Here is a 21,639-nt window from a genome sequence, read left to right as displayed (position 1 = left end):
TCAAACGATGCTGAGCTTTTACAAAGTGCTTTTCTTTTTGGCATTAAAAATCCACATTTAAGGTACATAAAATTGGGAAAATTTTAATAATATGGAAGTGCCTTCCAGCCTTGCATTTTATAGAATTCAATAATTTAACTGAAAAAAATACAGGGATAAGATGAAAACTGGAGTCATAATGGGTGCAGTTAGCTTCCTGTTAATGATGTTAAATACAGAAGCTAACCCCAACTTATTCAAAACGTTGGAACTTTATGGAATAGTTCACTTAAATTTAGTCTCATTTCAGAAAGCCATTTATTTCCAAAAATGAAATTACATGATTTGAACAATATTTAGCTTGTGTAAAGCTTATTTCACACAACAGCTTGGTAGCCTTCAAATTCTGAAACATTGTTTTGTTGTTGCTGATAGAACTTCAGCTCCATTTTGCAGACACACATGCCTAGTGAATCATGTCCACAGTGGCCAAATAAACCTTCCGCCTGCTGCGATACCCACTTTAAACTAATAAAAATAAACCTGGAATAATTGCTTCCATAAGACCAGTAGATGTGTGAGAACAAACAGAAGGTTTAAAAACCAGAATAATTTGTAGCAAAAAGGGAAGCTGGAACCTGAACATCAGTTTTAAAACCATAATAAAAGCACTCAAAGTGCTATTCCAACAATAAAGCATTTCAAATTTCAGACCAAGATAAACAGATAATTATCTATAAATCAGATCAGATCATCATCAGTGCCTCAGGCAACATGAGTGTATCTGTACTTTAAAAAAGAAAATATGAAATGAGATAGGGTTTCTTGCTTAGTTATTTTGTTTTCCTTTAGGTTTCACATCAAATTGTACAGATGAATTTTTCTCCCTAAACCGCACTTTCAAACATACATGCATGCTGAGCTTTATTGCTGTTTCCACATTCTGTCCATATTTCCCAAATCTAGACAGGAAAATTTATTGTCCTTCCACTGATGGAAATTTGAAGGCTATTATCATAATTACTAAGCGATGAGATTTGTTCTAGAAGTTACTGCATGTGAGTTTAACCACTCAAAATCTCTCTCTCTCTCAGTTTTAAATTACCCTTTATAGTGAGACATCAATGACCTAAATGCAACATTTTTTAATTTAATTCAAAACCCTCTAAACATCTGATGTCCTATTTGCAAGATACTACATATATGTGTATATGTTGGTTGCATTGCACTTTTTTTTCTGCATCACATTTTTTTTTACAGCCTGTTACTGTCATTTGGTGTTTGACTGTTATCATCATAAAAGATACAGGCTTTTCTACTTTGTTATTTGCAGCATTATCTCATGTTTTACAACATCTTTGCACAAGATGCCCGCACATGAAATATAACTAGTGAAAAGTTCTCAGTGGTATTAATGCATAAAAAAGAATGTGGTTCCATCTCTACTGTCTTTACCCAGCCAAAAGCTGATGAACAGCCAATTTTCCTTTATCACATTAGCACAGCCATGAGGGAAACACATTTGTTCTAGTCAGCTACACTAAAGATACTATTACCAATCTAACATATACATGTTTTATATCAGCAGTATTCTCAGAGTATGAGGGAGCCAACAATATATTAACACTAGCATGACAGTTTATTTAAGAAAAGAAAATTGTCTCTGTAGAGGGACAGAAGTTAGAAATGTATGGCTAAAGCTCAGTGTCACTGGTCTAATAAAGGTAATAATTCTTAAGCTTTCTTTATAGCAGGTAACACTCCTGTGGCAGCTCTGTCATATCATTCAAATAAAAATGTTGTCTTTTACAAGTTTAAGAGTATCTTTATTTTTAGCCAGATATGAAGCATGTCTCTGATTTCCTGTTTTCACTGTAAAACATTTGTAAGTGGAATTCAGAAATGGGCTTACTCACTCTCAACAGCTCACCGCAAGCTTACCACCTCAGCTACAGCCTCCGTAAGACCCCATTCTGCATCCCCCTGTAGTAAGCAGAGTACTTGTCTTCACACAGCCCTATTAAAATCAGCGGGACTATTTATGGCTAAAGAGTGACAGAATTGGGCCCTAAACGATCAGGTATTTTTACTTGTTGAAAATAGGTGATTAACGACAATTTTAAATCTCCCTCTCCCCTCCCCCATCAACAATCTCTTTATATTAAATAGGATTTAGAATAGTTGGGTTTAATATAGCACATCCCCAAGGTAGCCCTAAGCACTTTACAATGCTGAATTGGATATCAGTAGTGCAGTGACTGTGTAAGGCAAAGGCAGCAGTCATTATGCATTTGGCAGTAGCTCAGTGTAATGATCCCCCTGCTGGTTATTAAAGGGGGTATGAATATCTGACATGGGAGGAAAATGTAGGAGGGAAGCCATGTGTGGGATAAAAAAATCCCAGTGGCTCTCTGCTGTGGGAGGAGAGGAATATCTCAAAGTTTGGTGTCAGTTTAGACTAAGCTAAATAAGAACGAAGGTTGGCACCAAATCTGCTGTTTGATGTGGTTATTTAAGGTCTCCTGACCATCAGCATTGAATTGCATACAATACTACAGAAATAAAAGATTAATTTTACTAGTATCTAACTAAGACAATGGGATTATTCCTCTATTATCTTTATAAATAAAGTTCTATAGGAATTTGCCCTAAGAGAATGAGAAGAAATGGGTAGGAAAGCACAGTCTCTTGTTTGCTGTAGAGCACAATACCAGAAGTCTGGAACTCCAAAGCTCTAATCCCAGCTCTGAAACCATCTCTCTCTCTCTCGTGCTTCTCCATCTGTCAAATACTTAGTAAATCGCCTCACGGGAAGGTGGCAAGGATTAGTTACCAAGATAAACTCAGTCTCTGGCTACATTAGCTTCTGCCAATACACAGCCTAATACCAATTTCAAGCAATGGAAAATCCATATGATGGTGAACTGAGATGCTACAATATACCCATAACCTTTCCTCCAATAGCATTATTGTCATGATCCGGAAGAACTTTCAAGATGAGAGGCGCTGGGCCAACAAAGCAAAAAGTAAGTTCATTTAGTACATCCAAAATGAAGTTCTTAGGTCCTTGTTCACAGATCAGTTGCCCTTTAGCGCCAGTTCAAACCACTTCTTTCCAAATAATACCAAGTCCAAGCACTGCTCACCTAGGCAAAATTACCCTGATGGGTCATTACAGTGAAGAATGGAAAAAGCACTGAAGAACAAGCTACTGTTTATGAAACTAGATACGGACAGCAAAGGCATTATGATCATTTCTTTTCTCATCTGAAAATCCACTCATGAAAGCGAAATAATGAAAGTTAGTATAAGTGTTACCACTTTATTTAGAAGTGGCTGAGCAATCATGGAAGAAAAAAATTAATAAGTACTTTCATGTATTAACTAATTACAGAAACTTCCACTATACTGCAGCAGCCTATGTGGCAAAAAGAAGCACCACAATCAAATCCAGAGCAGTTGTACAGGCTAAGACTATGGGACTAACAATGGCAAAAAGCAGAAAGGGAGCATATGGGAGTACAGTAAGGACAAATGACACTGCTCCCGGAATACTCTTTGACCCTCAAAGTACTAGCAGCTCTAAGATTTTTTCGGCCTAACATGGTTTCTATATACTTAGTAACTTCCCATGGATTTCTTTACATCAGTTTATGTTGCTGTTCCTTGAACGCAAAAACTGGTAGCTCCCAAAGGCACAGACTGTAGAGAGTGATTTAAAAATATGGTGGCTCTTTCTTTTCATTTTTTTTAAATAACGTTATTAGTATTTCAATAAAAATGCTCAGTGTGCTTGGCAAAAGAAACCTAACCTTCCTTCTTAGCATAGAGGCAGAAGAAATTTGGGGTCTTAAGTAAGTGAAACACTTACATGGATTCCCTTTTTTTTTTTTTTTTTCAGAGCTATAATGGTTACTTTTAAGTCCAAAACAGTTTGTGGGAATTCCAGGACCCCAGTCTATGCCGTTTGGGCTGTCAGGTAATAACATACACATTAATTACATAACAATAGCCATATGTGATATTTGGACTAATTAAGCATCATACACTTTTTACTCACACACAAGTCATTCTATCATTGAAATGTCCTGTAACATATGTGTAACAGCAACTGAGACCACTTCAATCTCATCTAGGTAGAATCGAACTGCATCATTTCAGGTACAATAAATGAAGTGAATTCTCCTTCAGTGGACACTATCATCTTCTTGCATCAGTAAGATTTTTCCATTACAAGTCTTAATATTAATACTATCTACATATGTTGTACAAAATTATTTCTAATAAAATAGAAAGATGTGAAAAAAGAATCCTTTATGCTCCATTGTTTAATAATGCAAATTAACTAAACAACACAGACCTCCAAATCACTGAACAGATACCAAGACTTTACTGCATTAAATGATACACAACTAATAAATGCATTAGTCACTTCCCCAAATGTTTCAGAATTTATGATTATCATTGTATGATTCAAAGAGATACTTGTTTGTTTTTTTTTTTAAAGCACAATATTTCCCCATTACGTTATTTTTCCTATTCTAATATTTAACTGCATGGGAAAGATTTATTACAATATTTCAGATGAAGGGAGTTATTTCAAGACAACTTTAATCTCTTTTACTGGTTAAATACACATTCTTTTTTACTCTTACTCATCATAGCTTCTAATAACCACAAAGTACAATTTAATCTTCAAGTTTCTTCTCTTCTACTGTTCTAATAATTAGATCATAGTGTCTGGTAAGACAGATGAAGAAATCATATAGATTTCTTCCCACATTTGCAGGCCATAGGTAAGGAGTTCCACTACAGAAAGAACTCTAACACCAAAAATAAGAAAAATATTTCCCAGTCATTCAAGCCAAATGATACCAACCATAGCCTATTTAGTTCTACAGCCAATTAAGTGATGCCAAACACTTCAACTGTAACTTCAGTCCTTAAGGCTATTTATATCATCAAAGAAAGTCTCAGATGGCAGTGGCAGGAATGATCAACACATAACAAACAAGGACCAAACTTTCATCATTAGATAAATACAAGAAAGTGGAATACATTCCAGTGTACGTAACGGACACCACTAGTTCCAAACATGATGAAAGAGACGCAGTTCAGGGAACTACAATATGCACCAGATACCAAACAGTATATGGTAAATATTAGAGATTTGTAAACTAAAACTGGAGGGAGAAAAAGCCTGCTAATTTTTAAATTACAAATGCAAATTTAGTTAATTGCAAATGCAAACAAAGCTCTAAAATTAAATACAAGCTAAAATTAAGACCTTGCTTCTCTACTGAGAAAACAAGCAAAAACTCAACAAAAATAAACTGTCGGAAAAGCCAAAAAAATCAGCATTAGGCTATCCATTAAATAAGCTCTATTTACACATCAATTAGTTTCTCTGGAATAGAAATAATTTTATTATTTTAAAGACGGTTACACAATTTTTTTTAAGAATTCTGAAGCGCTTTATGAACAGCAGTTGAGTAGCTATACAACTTACCTGGTAAGGCAGTTAAAAAAATGTTTCATTTATTTTCCAGAACAGCAAACAGCTAGAAACAGAAATGACCCCTCACCTTAGTTGCTAGAAAACCTTAAACAACTCCCAAGTCAGAGATATAAATGAAAGCAGAAGTTAGCATAAATGATTTGCTTAATCATTCAGAAATAATGAGGAATCAGATTCCGACAGATCAGAAGAAGCTGTGACTCACAGAGCTCAAAAATTACTACACAGCATTCAGTTACAATCGCTCACTTAATTCGGCATGGTCCTTACAAAAGTTGCTTCCTAAGCACAGCTTACTATCTGTTAAAATAGCCAATACTCATAAAAAACATTTTTTTCTTCTAAACATATTGCAGATTTCTTGCAACAGGAACTTCTTCAATGAGCTCACTCTATAGAAACAGACAGTGTATTAACACATTTTCTCCCAAGGTGAGAAAACAGATTAAGGTTATGACCAAAATGACAGGCCTGTGGCTTCCTTGAATACTTTAATAGAGTCAACAAATCAACAGTGGTCACTGATGACAACAGATGAAGGAGGACAATAGATGGAAGGAGGGGAATTAGTGATGCTGCTATAATAGTCTAATCAGAAACTTGAACATAAAAATCTTTTTCACCTTCAACCTAAATATGCTCTTTTTGCCTGCTTAAATAAAGATATACAGCATATTCTACTATTGTGTGACATGGGGGTTCACATCTCTACTCTGAGAGCATACGAGAATCAGAAGCATAACACTTAATAGAAGACGCATTAAGGGGATTTTGCATATCTGGGGGATGAGACATTGTAGGTACTTCGATATTTTCTTGCATAATTGCAAGTCTTGCTGAAGCTGCAGTTACAAAGGTTGCCACATAGTTTTAATATTTTTGAGTGAATTTTTGTAAAGAGGAAAGGTCAGTGATATTGACTTAAGGAATACAAAGTGGAAAAATGGATGTTTGCAGAAAAACATTCTAAGAAACCATTAGCACAAGTCCAAATCTATCTTTGGCTGTGATTCAAGCAGAGCTAATGACGAAGAAAACCACCACGCTTGCCTTTTACATATTATTAAAAATCTGACTATATGCCCCTAAACTGGTACAATAGAAAAGGCAGACAAATTTCTATCACAATTTAACACTTTTCTTCACTGAATAAATTGCAGAATTTAGGCATTTTGAGCACCCTCCTCAAAGGCGCCTATCCCTCATCCAAGTTCCGGCTCTGCTTTTTAGTTTTCCTTACAATATTATTTATTGATTGATTCTTCACATTCTGTTCATTTTTGCACTCCTTTTTTAGCTTACTACATTCACATTTAACTTTTTTTTTTCCCAATACACACACAGAGACAAATAGGAACAGTATGTGCCCCCAAGGATAAGATTTTTCTCACAAGTATTACAAAAAATAAGAAAGAAAGAGTTTATCCTAAAGTCTACTCCTCCCAAGCCTTCAGATAAGCCCCGTCACCCACCTTATGACTGCTTTGGTAGATAAATAGATGCAATAGTTTCCATAGTTCAATTTCTGCAGCTATGTTGGGACTCCACTCCACACAGCTCACCAGCGCTAGTGTATAGGCTGCTTCTATAGTCTCGTATTGCTTCTCTCCTTACAGACTATGCCACGTGCAGTCTAAACCAAGTTTAAAACCTTCACTGAATGGAAAATTTAATAAATTCTATGAGCATTACTATGCCTTTGGAAGAGTAAGGACATTTTGGCAGTCATTACATGTTTGGTAGGAATGTTCCGTCAGATGTTCCTGGACATTAGGAAACACTACTTTTCTGAAAGAGTGGTAAGGCGCTGGAATGGGCTGCTCAGGGAGGTGGTTGAGTCACCATCCCTGGAGGTGTTCAAGAAACATTCAGATATAGCGTTGAGAGACATGGTCTAGTGAGGTTATTGGTGGTAGGTGGATGGTTGGACTGGATGATCTTGTAGGTCTTTTCCGACCTAGCTAATTCTATGATTCAGTGTGTTACATACACCAAAATCTATAGTACTCTTACCCCCCTCCCCCATCCTCTCAGAGACACTTATAAAGAGTTCACTTTCAATCTTTTCCTCTTCAAATTTTTTTTTTTTTAATTTGAAAAATGAAGACCACACAGAGGGAACTTTGCAGATCTGAAGTCTAGCAAAAGATAGTGAATTTATGTAGCAGACATGAGAGTAAAAACATGCCACGAGAAGAAATTTGCCTCATAACTTGTTCTCAAACAGACAAAAAAAGATGCTAATAACCACATTAATGGGGATAGGGGAACAGAAATTAAACTAGAGCAAACAGGAAGAAAAGTGAGTTCAGATCATTTATCCGCATAATACTTAACAGAAAAATAACACCTTCTTTACCAGTAAAAACCTGACTATGACTTTGCCATCGAGCTTGGTACTGCTTCAGGTAGAAGCTCCCTGTGCGTTATCACAAGAACTTGCTCACCTTACTCCTAGAGAGAGTGTTAGGGTATCCCAACATATTTATAATTGTGCGTGGATCGCTGCATACTGTATAGTTTTAATCAGACTGGTGATATTCACAAATCTGGTCACTCTTCCCCTATCCTTACAAGCAGGAGTTGTCCAAGCTGGGGAGAGGCATACTGCCTTAAATAGCTATTACAGTTCTTAAAACCTTTATGCTCTTTTTAGATTTTTTTTTTGCCCATTATGTTCCAGCAAAGACAAACATGCACACAGCACACAAGTCTTATTTCACCTACTACTGCTAAATTAGATCACATTTCTAAATTTCTACGTTTCAATATTCAAATCTTGCGCAAAAAAATATCAAGTATTTAAGCAACTAGAACTTTGCACCTCCAACCAAGCCCAAGCCATCCATCCCTCTCTATTTCAAGCCTTGGAAGTAACCTGTTTGCAAGATTGAAGGAAAAGAACATACGATGATAGAGGCAAGCTGCATCTATGTTGGTTTCAAAGTGACATTTTTCACAAATCTTAGGGTCTCATGCCGAACAGCATTGTACAGGAAGAAAACAAAAACGTCTTGAGCCATTCACCAACTTAAATAACAGCGTGGTCAGGGAATTTAATATTATAAAGAGTGCTCATGAGTACATTTCTTTATTTCTGGCCAGTCATTTTTAAAAGGAATCTACACCAACATAATTGTAGGTTGAGGTTCATTATCTAACAGCAGATGAAAGTACAAACTTGCTCCACCCTATCACCAGAGCTTTCCAAACAAGCCAAAGTAAGTGACTACAGACATGGTAATTTATGAAGTATTTTTCATTTATTCGTATCAGAATTCAAGGATGTTGCTCTCCAATTGATCATTGAAAAAGCAATGTAAAAACTCCAAAATTTACCTTTCATCACTTAAGAAAATCACTTGTTTAGAAAAATCACCTGCATCTTTTAAAAACAGCAACTGAATTCAAAGTGGGCAGAAACAGTACACATGCAAGCTATTTGGCATTAAATCACTTAATTTTCTTCAAAATCAGGATGCTGCTTTAAGCTGACTAGAAGGCTGCACAGGAAAATGTTTTGAAATAATTCAGAAGTTCAGTCCTTCCTCTATATACTGTAAATAAAGCTTCAATATACCTAATTTTGCAATATGTGGGAACAACAGAATAAGAGAATTAAACTGTATATTAACCAAGAATATTTTAGGACAGTTACAAGAAAAGATCTGGAATGATGACTTTCTTTACAAGATTTATAGATCTTGTATATACATCTGTATTTGATATACATCTGTATTTGATGATACCATACATAATCTTGTGCAGAAACAAGAGGATCTTAACTTTCACTAATATAACAGGGTTTAATAACACCTATGTCGAATATATTTTCCAACAGGCCAGCAAACTGTTTGAATACCAAGAAAACATTCCAGAAGGAATAACACCTCTTCATCTTTGGTTTTCTCTTCTGCTTTTTTTTTCCTGGTTTTACTCTTGTTGATAAACTACAACATACACTTTTCCTGGAGTTCCACATAGAAAATCCTCAACTAGATGCCTTTTGAAATTAAAACCCCCTGAATGGGAAAAACAGCACACCATTTTTAAAATACTAGAATTGACTCATCACAATATTCTGTCCAGAGATAACAAGTGGACTGACTAGTACTTCAGCTGTGAATTTATTTAAATGTAGACATACACATGCAGTATTAGGAAGGCAAAAACAGGATATGAAATAAACATAAGGCATCAACTCTAAGCTCACTGTCAAGAGTATACCAAGGCTTCTAACCACAGAGTTCAGCTGAAGGTAACTATCTGTCAAATGTAATCTGTGCAAGTGAATATACTTAAGCTGGCGCTATGAATCAACCAAAATTGCTTTGGTCTTATTGACATTCAATTGCAAGAAGTTGCAGCTCATCCAGTCCAATAGACAGTTTGACAACACCAAGAGTGCTCCGGTGACAGAAAGCTTTAAATATAGATGCAACTATCATCATAATACACAGGGAACTAAACTTTATGATCCCTCATACCATCTTCAAAAACTGGTCAGTCAGTCATCAGTTGGCTGCCATAAGACCACATGGTCATCGGCAATGGCCATAGTCAATTTCTGCAGTTAACAAATCACTGTGACATATATATACACACACAGACAAACAGACTGACAAAAAAAAATCCATTCATTTTTTTCATCACTATCCCATTAAATCTCTCAGAAACCCACTTCTTTTGTCATTAACATCTTTGTTCAGTTTTTTAAAATAAAATTTGCCTTTTTAAAGAAAAAAATTGCTTGCTTTTGTTAAGGGTCAGATCTTCAGCTGCTATAAATTAACTACAGCTTAAGCTATGGCATTTTACATCTGCCCAGATTCAGACCTTTAGTATAATAGATTTACTTGCATCCTCACAGTTGTCTTCTTGAAGCAATATTTCTGAAAATCCTTATATGGGAAGAGGATGTTGGAGAATAAAAAGTATACTAGGTCTCAAACTGAGCATCCAGTCCACTTTGCATAAAAGAAAGAAGAACACCACCTACAATGCTTACTTGGTTGTTTGACCATTCTTTCCCAGAGAAGTCCCTCTATTTCAGCAGTAAATCTTACAGCACAGTAGCTTTTTTTAACAACAACAAAAAAAAAAAGATTTTGTACAGCCCCATTGTCTACTTGAGTTGTTACATGCATCTATTTGCTTACCCTTCCCAGCCCCTGTTGCATTATGGCTTCCCTCATCATACTGTGAATTTAAATCATCCTAGAGTTGCAAACAATGGAAACCGTGGAAGAGGAAAAGTTAATTACTTAAATCTCTAAACTGTGTTTAAGGGGATGCACAATGCAAGTATGAGAGTTGGAGAGGAAGCAGAGACTCACATGTTCTGAACACACAAGACAGTTGTACTCCTTCTCTGAGAAATACAGCGTATAGAAAAACAGAGACCTGAAGAAGAAACCTCATCAGGGGACCACAGTGACTGAACTGTCATGAAACAGAAGGGCTGGAGAAGATAAAGGGACAGCAGAAGAAATGCTAAAGAACAGCGAAGGGGAAGGAAAAAGCGTAGGGTCGGGAGGGGCAAGTTGTCTCTTTGCCTTTCCTCCTTTTGCCTCAGGCCCATATCGGCCTTTCCTTTTCTTGACTTAACTGGGATGAATTTTAATTGTGGCCTTTCTACGTGTTTTATATACTATGTACTCTCCACTTGTGTGGAGTGGATTTCCCATTCATCACAGGATTGCAGGCAAAAGTCTCAGGAGCATTTTGCTTCCCTTCAAAGTTAGCTCTGCTAAAATCAATAACTTTAGGGCTGCTTTCTCCACCTAGTACATACTCTCGCCCCATGACCATTTTGAATGTCATAATTTTATGATCTTTTTTAATGATCATTTTTGCTTCTCACCTCCAAATACAGATTTATATTTGCAATGTTTCCATCATAATAGTGACAGCATTCTTACTGCATAGATTGTTTCAATAACGAATAAAGGGAGCAACCTTAAAGTAAAACTGGAAACGTGCTCTCATTTATAGTTTTAACACAGTTAATTCTAACTGATCTCTAGTAACCTATCCTCCTCAATACTCTAATTTTTCTTCAAGTTAAAGTTCCGGCTTTCTTGACATTCACTTTACATCTTAAGATAAATCAACAAAAATATTTCTTATTTTTTTCAGACCATTTGCAAGTCTAGCACAATAGTCAAGAATTACAGCTATATCAAATTGTCCTTAACTTGTATGCAAACTACTGAACTTCGGAGGAAAGAGAAAGGGAGGGGGAGCTCTACTGCAGATTAAGTATCATCCCTCAGCAATATTGTTACATCTCTTCCAGCTTTATATTAACTTTTTCTTCACTAGAACTCGGTATCTTGGCATTTTAAATCCCTCTTCATTTTCCTGGTTGTCTCTCTTATTCCAATAATATCTTTCTTATCCTTGAAAACATGTCACTCCGATTCAGCGGTCTTATTACATACGCTCCTAGCATTTGTATAAAAGATATTTAGCTTTTCTCTTTGCCCTTCTTTACTTTTCTTTTTCCACTATCTTCTACAATGTTAATCCCTTCTCAACGGGAAATGGTTTTCCTTCAATCCAAGTCTTTCTTTTTGTTCACAGATCCACTAGTTCAGCTTGAACTCCCAGAAGAACATACATTAGAAAAAAAAAGAGGAAAAAAGGGAAGAAAATGATGGGACCCTGGACTGCTCCTGAATCAACTAACTTTCTGTTCAAGAATAAGCCACGTATTAATACAAATTCAACCCCAAACAGTGAAATCAGAATGTAACTGGAAAGCAGAGCAGTCCCGTGGTGTACAGATGTCAGACTAACTATAGATATTTCATGAATAAAGCCTTGAAATCGGAAAAAATGTAAGTAACAGCAAGCAGAAAGATACCAAATAAGAATCATGTATGTCATTTATTTTTTGGACAAGGGTAATTTTAGTACTGTTACAAACTGAGTGATACAACCCACAATGTCAATTATCTGATAAACAAGGCCAAAGACAAAGAAAGACCAATGTGAAGAGAGAGATTTTGCAATGGTCTGCATTTTTACAGAAAAAGTATTGAAGTAAATATTGTTTCAAAATGTCAAATGGGAGATTACTGATCCTTCTGCCATGAAGTATACATTCCAATTATAGAATGGCAATCTTCATTTCCTCTTTTGCTGGTGAGTATATCACTAGTATTATGGTAGTACTAAGTAATTTTAAAACAGTTAACTACAGATCTGCCACTTTCTATCTCAGCCAGCACTGTACCACTGAAAAAATTTCCCTATTTTGTGTGTCAACCCATTATTAGTTCTTGTTTCATTCTATTAATGATGCCTTAAGATAAAATAAACATATCTTGGCAGAGGAGTAGGAGAACTTGAGAGGTCACAATTTCAAATACAGATTCTGTTGAAAACTAAAGTAATTAACAAATACACTTTGCTCTACTTACTTTTTTTTTTTTTTTTTAAACACAAAGGTGTAACAACAGACTCTGGTATTGCAAACAAGTTCCAATAAAGCATAATAAAAAGGTTCCTAGTCGTCAGATCTGAAAATATATGGAGAAGAACTGCTCTCCTGCTGCATAATGACTCTGTTTTCCCCAGGTCACAGAACAAATCAGATCCATGCTCCAAGGATCACTGCAGTAATGTAAGAAGAGACAAATATTATGGATTCAACAAGCTTCCTTTTAGCAGCTAAAATAGTTACATAAAATAGACTTGCCAAAATTGAAACAAAATGTCTGACTGAACGTTTTAGATCATCTCATAATGCACATTTTTTTCCCTGCCCCCTCCATTGAAAATACAGCACAAACACTGATTTTGATTTTTCCTGAACTACTTGTAATCACGTAAATTAGTGATGAGATGTAGATGTCAAATGAAATGTCCCTCCTGAGTAAAGTCTCTGTGCTTCACTAGTTAAATAAAAGCAGACACCTGCACAAATGAAGAGAACTGTTACTAATGTGTAATTATTAACCCTGTATTACACTATCAGCTATAGATTATATTCTGGTCTTTTCAGTTGCCTATATGTAGAGAATTTTGCACCACCTTGAACTGCTCCATACTCACACTTGTAAGCCATTTGCAAATGTGAGACAAGAATGCATTGGTTCTACAGCACTTGAACAGCTATGCTGGATGGATGGTTGAAATTCATCTCTTTGCCTTTGCAACTATTTACATAAGAAGAAAACAAGTACTCTTAGCCTCTGAATGCCTCACCACAGAAGTTCTATGTATCCAGTTAGTGGAAATGTACAATTTTTTTTTTTTTTTTTTCAAATAAAGTCCCATTTTGTTCCTTAAGAATGAGATTTGCCTCCATGATCCAATATCTACAAAATTGTCTGATTCCATTTGTATTCCTCCCAGCAAACTTACTTCAATCCCATCCCTTCTGTGTCCTACTATCTTCCTTTCCCTGTACTTCAACTCTCTAACACTTTTTGATGAGAATTTACCTTTAGGTTTTTTGTGGGTTTTTTTTTTTTTTGTAAATTAGCTGCTCTCCTCCAGGGTTACTAAGCATTTCATGAAATCTTTGCAGTAGATCCAAACTAGTAGATTGAGTTGAACAAAGACCAAACCTGACTTTAAAGGACTGTGTTTTGGTAGTCTATCCTTGGAAAAAGCTAAAGGAAAAAAGTGTGTGGTTGAGGGAGCTGCTGCACATTTTACTGCAGATGAGCCAGGAGATAATCAGGGAAGGCTCCTCAGGAAGTTCCCAGTGGTTTCTTGTGTACCTTAGTATACAGGCTTTGAATTTAAGCACAGAAGGGCCAGAAAGATTAATGATCAGCAGCAAAGATAAAGATGTCAATAAGCACAATTTAAGGAGAAGGATAAAAGTCCTTCAAATACAATAAAGCACACTTGAAAGTCCAACAAGAGTGGCAAACCAGTTTATTGACTCATTATATGCTATAAGAGATCAAAAAGCAGGAGGAAAAGGAAATGCTATATGATTTTCAATTAGCAGAAGAGATTGAAGAACAACGCAGAAATTCAAACTACAGACAGTACATGATGAAGTCTTGGAGCAATTGTTCTCATAATCCACTGATTCAAGTCAATATATGACTAATTGTTTGAAGAAAAACATTAAATACAGAATACTGGAAAAAGCAACATGGCTTTTCTGGAAGGAAATCAGGCTCCAACTCTGAGTTCTTTGAAGGAGTGAAGACACGTGGATAAGAAGGGACTAACCAGTACAATATACTGTTTTTCCAGTAAGGTTTCTGGAAACTGGGTAGAGATTAAACGGCCATGCTTCACACAGACAGAAGTTTAGGTAACTCCAACCACCTCTGTTATTCAACTCTTGCATAGTCTTGAAAACAGTGAGGTGAAAAAGGTTATAGTTAATACATCATTGCAGTTGAAGTCAAAGCAGGATCTCAAAATAGTTAAGGAATAAGCAGAAAACAAAATAGTTAAGGAATAAGCAGAAAAGTAGCAGAATAAATGTGACAATAATCACAAAGTAAAAGACATGTAATTATGTGAATATTAATTTCCAAGCTGCTACTATTCAGAAAAAAAGGGGTCTTGTATTACTGCAGAGCGTAATACACTATGTGCAAAATGCTGAATGGCAGCCAAAGAGGGAAAAGAAAGAAGAACAAATCCACACAGAAATACAAATACACTACAGAAATATGTAGTTACAAGTATTTGGAATAACAAGGGAGAGTTCTGACTCTTGCATCCCCAAGAACTGGAGTGGTACAAACTGTAGTAGAAAAAGTTAAAGAAATGATCAGTGAGGATGACCAAACAGCAGAATGACTTCAGTATAAGTACAAATCAAGCTAGTATTCCAGTTAAAAACCAACTGTAATAATCAACCTGTGATTAAGTCATCAAATAGTGTAAGATGATAAATGGGAAATGGCCAACTGAAGAAGCTAAAAATAACTTTACAATCAGTCTGTGTGCAACAAGAGCTTCATAAACCATAGTTACATGAGTAACTCATTGTCACAGAGTTACAGAGACACCAAAAAATATAAGGTATAAAAGAATTAGACTGCTAGACTAAACGCAGGTCAGTCACAGACTACTCAACACAGCCTCATTTAAGAACCAAGATACTGGTTATCAGGAAAGAGGTCAAGGATGTACCTGAGAAAAGCTCTTTCTAGGCACCTACTCTTTCAGAAGGATAGAATATCTAAAATACCGTCAAACCAATGCAGCTGTTCTTACACAACACAAATATTATAGATTACTGAGCTAAGGTATTGGAATGAGATACCTGGACAGGAGTCCTTCACTGTCATCCATGCCAGCAATTATTTCTTCCAGACAAGCTGGAATTATACATACAGAGGCTTACAAGAAGATTGTTTCTGTAGACTGCCACTACATGTACAGATTTTGCATTTTACAGGACCTATGCATGTAGTTTGTCACCTTTCATTTGCTGCATGCAAGAAATGTGCATGAAAGTGTTCACACAAATGATGGAGGTTGAATAAGAAAAATGTGAAATTTTCATCTTCCATTTCTTGATCAGACTTCTGACTTAAGTTCTTGTCTTTGAGCTAGAAAAACCTGAACAGGATATAGAAATTTCATCTTTATTATTTTAATAAGCAGAAGCTGCTCTACTTAGCAACATTCATGAAGTTTTTAGAATAACAAGGAAGTCTCAAGTTTCTTGAAAAAAAAAACTTCTACTTAGCAACTGTCATACATTATGAAGAATTGACAGTGGTTTAACATCCACGGTCCACCTCTACTGGTAAAGTTCAAACCAGTTGTCAGTTCCCTGCTCATTCACTGTGCACACTGAGAACTACCTGCTGGAGGATCTTTGCGGCAAATGGCCTGTACTAAGTGATGATATTCCAGGGTAAGACATCAAGCTTAGTCTCCTCAGAAAGGTATCAAATACAAACACATCAGCCGTGTCCTTATCTGTATACCACAAGTCTACAGGTATTTACAGAAGGCAAACCTGCATAAACTCTTCATGCACACAAAATTTCTAGTGTGGATGCACCCTGTGCTATCTCCACCTTTTATACCAACAGTCATATCAAGTAGACATAGCTAATTCCAGTCTCTCAAAGTTGGCTTGCCAGACAACCAAAGTGCACACACGTACAAACAGAAGAGTAGTCATTAAGCTGAAGTAGTATATAAAGCTGGGAACCCACTTAAATACATATGTACATTGCTTATAGGAGATGAACTCAGAATTGAGTGTTTGCTATGTCAAATGGTATTTTTTGTTTGCTTCTCTCAGTAGTACTCCAGATCTCTAGCAATGTGGAAAAAACTGTTGAGTCAAATGATCATAGTTTAATTTATAGAGTGCTGTCAGCATAGGTCTATTTCTCTCAGTTCTTTTAACCCTAGCTATGCAATTTCTATTATTGTTAATATCGAATTTGAACACTTGAACATATTTTATTGTTCTTCACCCTCCAACACATTTCTCTCTAAGCAGCCGACAAGTTACTTCCTTCTAGATTCATATGCTGCCACCAAAATTTCTTTTGCAGAAAATGACAAAAATATATTAAAGACTGTAGGATGACTAAAAAACTTAGACTGAAGAATGCAAATCATTCCTAACACAGTGCTTCTGTTAGGAAAATTACAATTTAATTGCCTGCCACACATTTTTGTATTAAGAAACAAAGTGCTTGTAAAAGAAATTGAAAATTGAGAGATAAAATTTGAAATCCAAAACTCCCCAGGAAAAAAAAAAAATCAGGCAAAGCTTCCACAAATCAGTAAAAACCCCCAGCACTGGTCATACAAGGATTTGATTCCATTCCTACCATATATGATATATAAACTGTGCAGGCTTCAGTCGGTTTTATTTTTGCAATTGAAAAATATTTGCAATTTCTAGATGAGTATTCAGAACAGCAATGATAAAGCATCTATTTTTGCCCTTTTCTGAAAAGAAAATCCAGTCTTCGATGAAGCTTCCTGTCCTGTGTTCCCAGGCAGATTTTAGACTGTAATTCTAGACCTCCAGATATGCAGGAACTTCATGGAATTCATGTTCAGGCAAGAAAGGATGTGCATGTTTTAAGAGATAAATGAAGAGAAAAGGGATCCCAAATGGATCTGAGAAATATCTGCTTCCTAAGGAGCTGAAGTTCTAACAAATTTCTCTCAAATCAACAAGATCAGTCTATATCCTAGTAACTGTGGCCCAGAAGAGGCAATCACCACAGTAGGACTTCTGGAGGCAGCACAAGTTGCTTGTACAAGAGACACCAAAGGCCACAAGTTCAGCAGCAGAATCTTAATGAGCTGCAATCACAGGGATGAAGTGACAAACCAGTCTCCAAGATAGCCATGCTTATTGTTTCAGTGAACAGACAGCCAAATACATTATAGAGACTGGAATACTTTCTATTTCTCTTATCTGTTGAGAGCATAGCACCCAATATGATTTGAAATATTTTCAACACACAACTTGAACTAGCAGATCAAAAGCCTTAATATGTAGAGTTGATGCCAACTCCCACCCCCTTTTTTGAGAGTGACAAACTACTCCAAATGGATATTAAGTACAAAAACAAAGTGATTTCTTAAGCTGAAATGCTTCCCAGCTTCCCTACGTTCTTACTAAACTCAGGGGATATATCATTAAAAATACCTTATATTTAGTAATATATATACAAAGCATGCATAGAGAAAATGTTTTCCTGCTTTTAAGTCTCAGGTTATCTGCTTTTAAGACAATTTTTAAAGTATTCAAGAATTTGTGTAGAAAATAAAAGTATTTCACAAATTGGAACAGACAAGTTTTCTCTTCATAGAGAAACTGTTATGATGTAAAGCAGTCTCATTAAATTGTAAGTACTTTAACCTTTTCTTGAAAGAACTGGAAGATTTAAAGATTTATAAAGAAATTTTGCCTAAACTAGGAAATGACTCATATTTGACATGCATTGAAATGATAATGCTGATTTCAATAGGCACTCTAAGAGCATTTTACTCCCAGGAGAGTAATTCAGTCATGGTTACCTATCCACACTTAGATTTTAAACTTACTTTCTAAAGCTTTTAATGTGCTATAGTCTGCCAAAACATGGCAGAGTTACACAGATATGATCAGGCAAAATAAAGGCTAGTAAAAAGATTATTTTTATAATTGCAGACACTAAATATGAAACAAATACATCAATCTGACATGTTCTCAAAGAATCTCCTATTTCAGCAGCTTTGGATGTATCTGAAAATTCATGTTTAAATTCCACCCTTCTTAACTAGTTAAATAAATTCTGAAGTATCAAAGGAAAAGTGAGACCCTTAACAATGAATCTGTAAGAAAAAATACACAGAGAAGTTGCTGTTACTAACTGGCGCAGATCTGATACTGGCATCACTATGCAGATATGAGATATACAGCTGGCCTTAATCATGTATTCCTATGCTTTCAAATTTTAGATGTCTTTGAAAGATCTTATTTTAAGACATAAGTTCTCCTGAAGCTTCACTTCAGTGCATAGTAGACTCATTTAATAAATTAATATATATATCTATGTATTCTTTACTCCACTGTGCATCTTCAATCAGGTTGGGTTGGTTGTTTTTTTTTTTTGCTAATATGGCCCTATAATGATATTTATCACCGTGTCATTAAGTCAACAAACACGGGACTCTAAAACTCTCAGAAGCCCCAATGACCTGATCCTCATCTACTGAAGTCATCTAAAATAGTGACAGTAACTTCAAGTAAACGGGGTCGTTCCTTTACAAACTGTAAGCAGTGAAAGATAAAGGCAGACATCATGAAAGAAAAACAAGTCCCATTAATTAGAGAGTATAATAAGTGGTCAAAATTCACTTTTGCTGCAAATCCACTTCAACTTATCTCAGCAGAACTATTCAAGGATGACTTCTCAAATGTTTATGGAGTATAAAGAGCAAACAGATCACCAAGAGCCCTGTCACCAACATACCACCAACGTACCATATTAAGAAGACTGCATAAACTATTAAAAGAATGAAGTTACTGAGACTACATGGCATCAGACTAACAAGTACCCTTTTCCACAGTATATTTCAAGACTGTTAGTGACTCATGCCCAACACACTGCTGTCAGTGGTTGCTATCGTAATATTACAGGAAAAGGAAAAAATATCCCTAGTCCACCTTCAGAAGCTGGTGATACAAATTCCCATCTTCTCCCATGGGATGCACTGTATCACATTGTCCTTTCTAGGACAGTTACTGAGCTTAAAAAAAAAACTTTTCTCGCTGGTATTGAGATCAGAAGACTGTTTCAGAAACAGTCTGTTGTAATAGAATAGACTCCATTTTCAACTTAAATAGCTCCTTTTTTTGTCTGGTGTTCATTCTCCAACAGATTTAGAGAAGAAAACTGTAAGACCTCTTACTCTTAACTGTAGTCGAATCCCAAAAGAATGTTCTTGAAATCATCTTCTGTGAGGCCTACACAGCGCCTTTCACTGTCATCATACATTTAAGTATCTCTGCTCTGAATCATATTCCTTAAATATGAAAATCTGAAACTATACACAACATTTTTGCACAAAGTCTCAGACTGGAACAGCAGCAATAATATTTCTCTCTCACAATTTGAAAAATCTCTCCAGATGCATTTCCCAACATGTGATTTTTAAGGGCCACATCAAGCAAGTAACTCATAATTGCCACCTGGCATTACTACTTCAGCCATTTCTGATATTTGACTACTTTGCAAAAGATTTTGAGTGGTTTCACAGTTATTACTTTGCATTTTATAATATCAAATATTTTGTAATATCAAATTTTATTTTGTGTATATTGTGTTATCCTAGTCTTTCCAGTCATTCAATTTTTCCTGTTCATCTTTCTAATTATGCCTGTCCATATGATGTTACCAGATAGCATCAGTACATTCCTAACATTTCTGCCAAGATCATTAATGAAAACATAACACAAGACAAGACTGATTTTTCAAGGAATTCATTTGTTTATTTTATTATTATTTTTTTTTTTTACTGCTCAAAGGAATGTGTAATCTGTATCTATTGCTACTCCTCCCCATGAGCATTTCCTTTGACTCTTACAACTTATGGGGTGTCACATCAATACTAATACTGAACTCCAGATAGAGGAAATCTGACAGATTTACTTTCTTGAAAAATAAGTTTTCTCATCAAAAAAAGCTAAGAGGTTAGACAGTGATGAGCTATCTTTAGTAAATCCATGTTGCATTTTATCCCATTTTTCCATTTACCTCCACATCTTTATCTATTCTTTCAAAAACCTTCTCTAAATCCTCATATGCCACTGCATCAAGGCACATAGGCTTGTGTTGCCAAGATCCTATTTCCTTCCTCTTTGAACTGGCTCTGGCTGGGATGAAGTTGACTTTCTTCATAGCAGCTTGTACTGTGCCCTGTTTTGGATTTGTGGCTAAAACAGCACTGATAGCACACTAATGTTTTGGCTATTGCTGAACAGTGCTTCAGTGTTAATCCTCTTTCCCCACAACATTCTCTCCATCTCACTCCTGCAAGTAAGCTGTGGTTGGGCAAGTAGTTGGGAGGGGACACAGCTAGGACAGTTGACATATACAAACCAAACAGCTATTCCATGCAATATATCACACTTAACAATAAAATGGAATAGAACAAGGATTTCAAGTAGTTTGAGGTTTGTCTTCTATGCTGGCTGTTGCTCAGACACTGACTAGGCAACAATCTGCTTGTGGGAGAGGCTGAGCAATTGTCTTTGCATCACTTGTTTGGTTTGGGTCCTCAGTCAAATAATCCTTAACCTCAAGCACTTCTTCACCCTCTTGCCTTCTTATGTCTAAGATCTTAATAACCTGTTTACCACTTAACTGTCATTGCGAAGTCTAATTCAGCTTGACTTCTTTATAGTTTTATTTCTACTCCTACATAGCTTTGTCTACGAATTTCCTCCCCCATTCCCCTGTGCCTGTAGACTGTCATCTCTAATTGCAAAGGTGCTTATTCACTCACATAAGCCTGAGTACTGGAGTACTGTAGCTCCTTCCCCCCCCCCCCCCCCCCCAAGGGGGGGAAGAATTCTGTCAACATCATTTTTATTTTGAAGAACACTCAGGATTTTTCTCCACTTAATGTCTAAGCTTCTCAGTTCATCTTGTTTCATTGATATTATCCTAGTTGTTTGTTCT

General features: G+C 36.0%; 1 protein-coding gene across 1 annotated transcript in view; it reads right to left on the bottom strand.

Annotated features, from left to right (window-relative positions):
• USH2A (usherin) overlaps window positions 1–21,639 on the bottom strand; it is a 373,387-nt gene that overhangs the window by 341,830 nt on the left and 9,918 nt on the right. The gene's annotated exons all lie outside the window — the stretch shown is intronic.

This window comes from Numida meleagris, chromosome 3 (genome assembly GCF_002078875.1).
Source record: "Numida meleagris isolate 19003 breed g44 Domestic line chromosome 3, NumMel1.0, whole genome shotgun sequence".
Taxonomy (NCBI): Eukaryota; Metazoa; Chordata; class Aves; order Galliformes; family Numididae; genus Numida; species Numida meleagris.
Note: the sequence above shows the minus strand (reverse complement) of the source record. Positions and strands in the feature narration are given on the sequence as shown.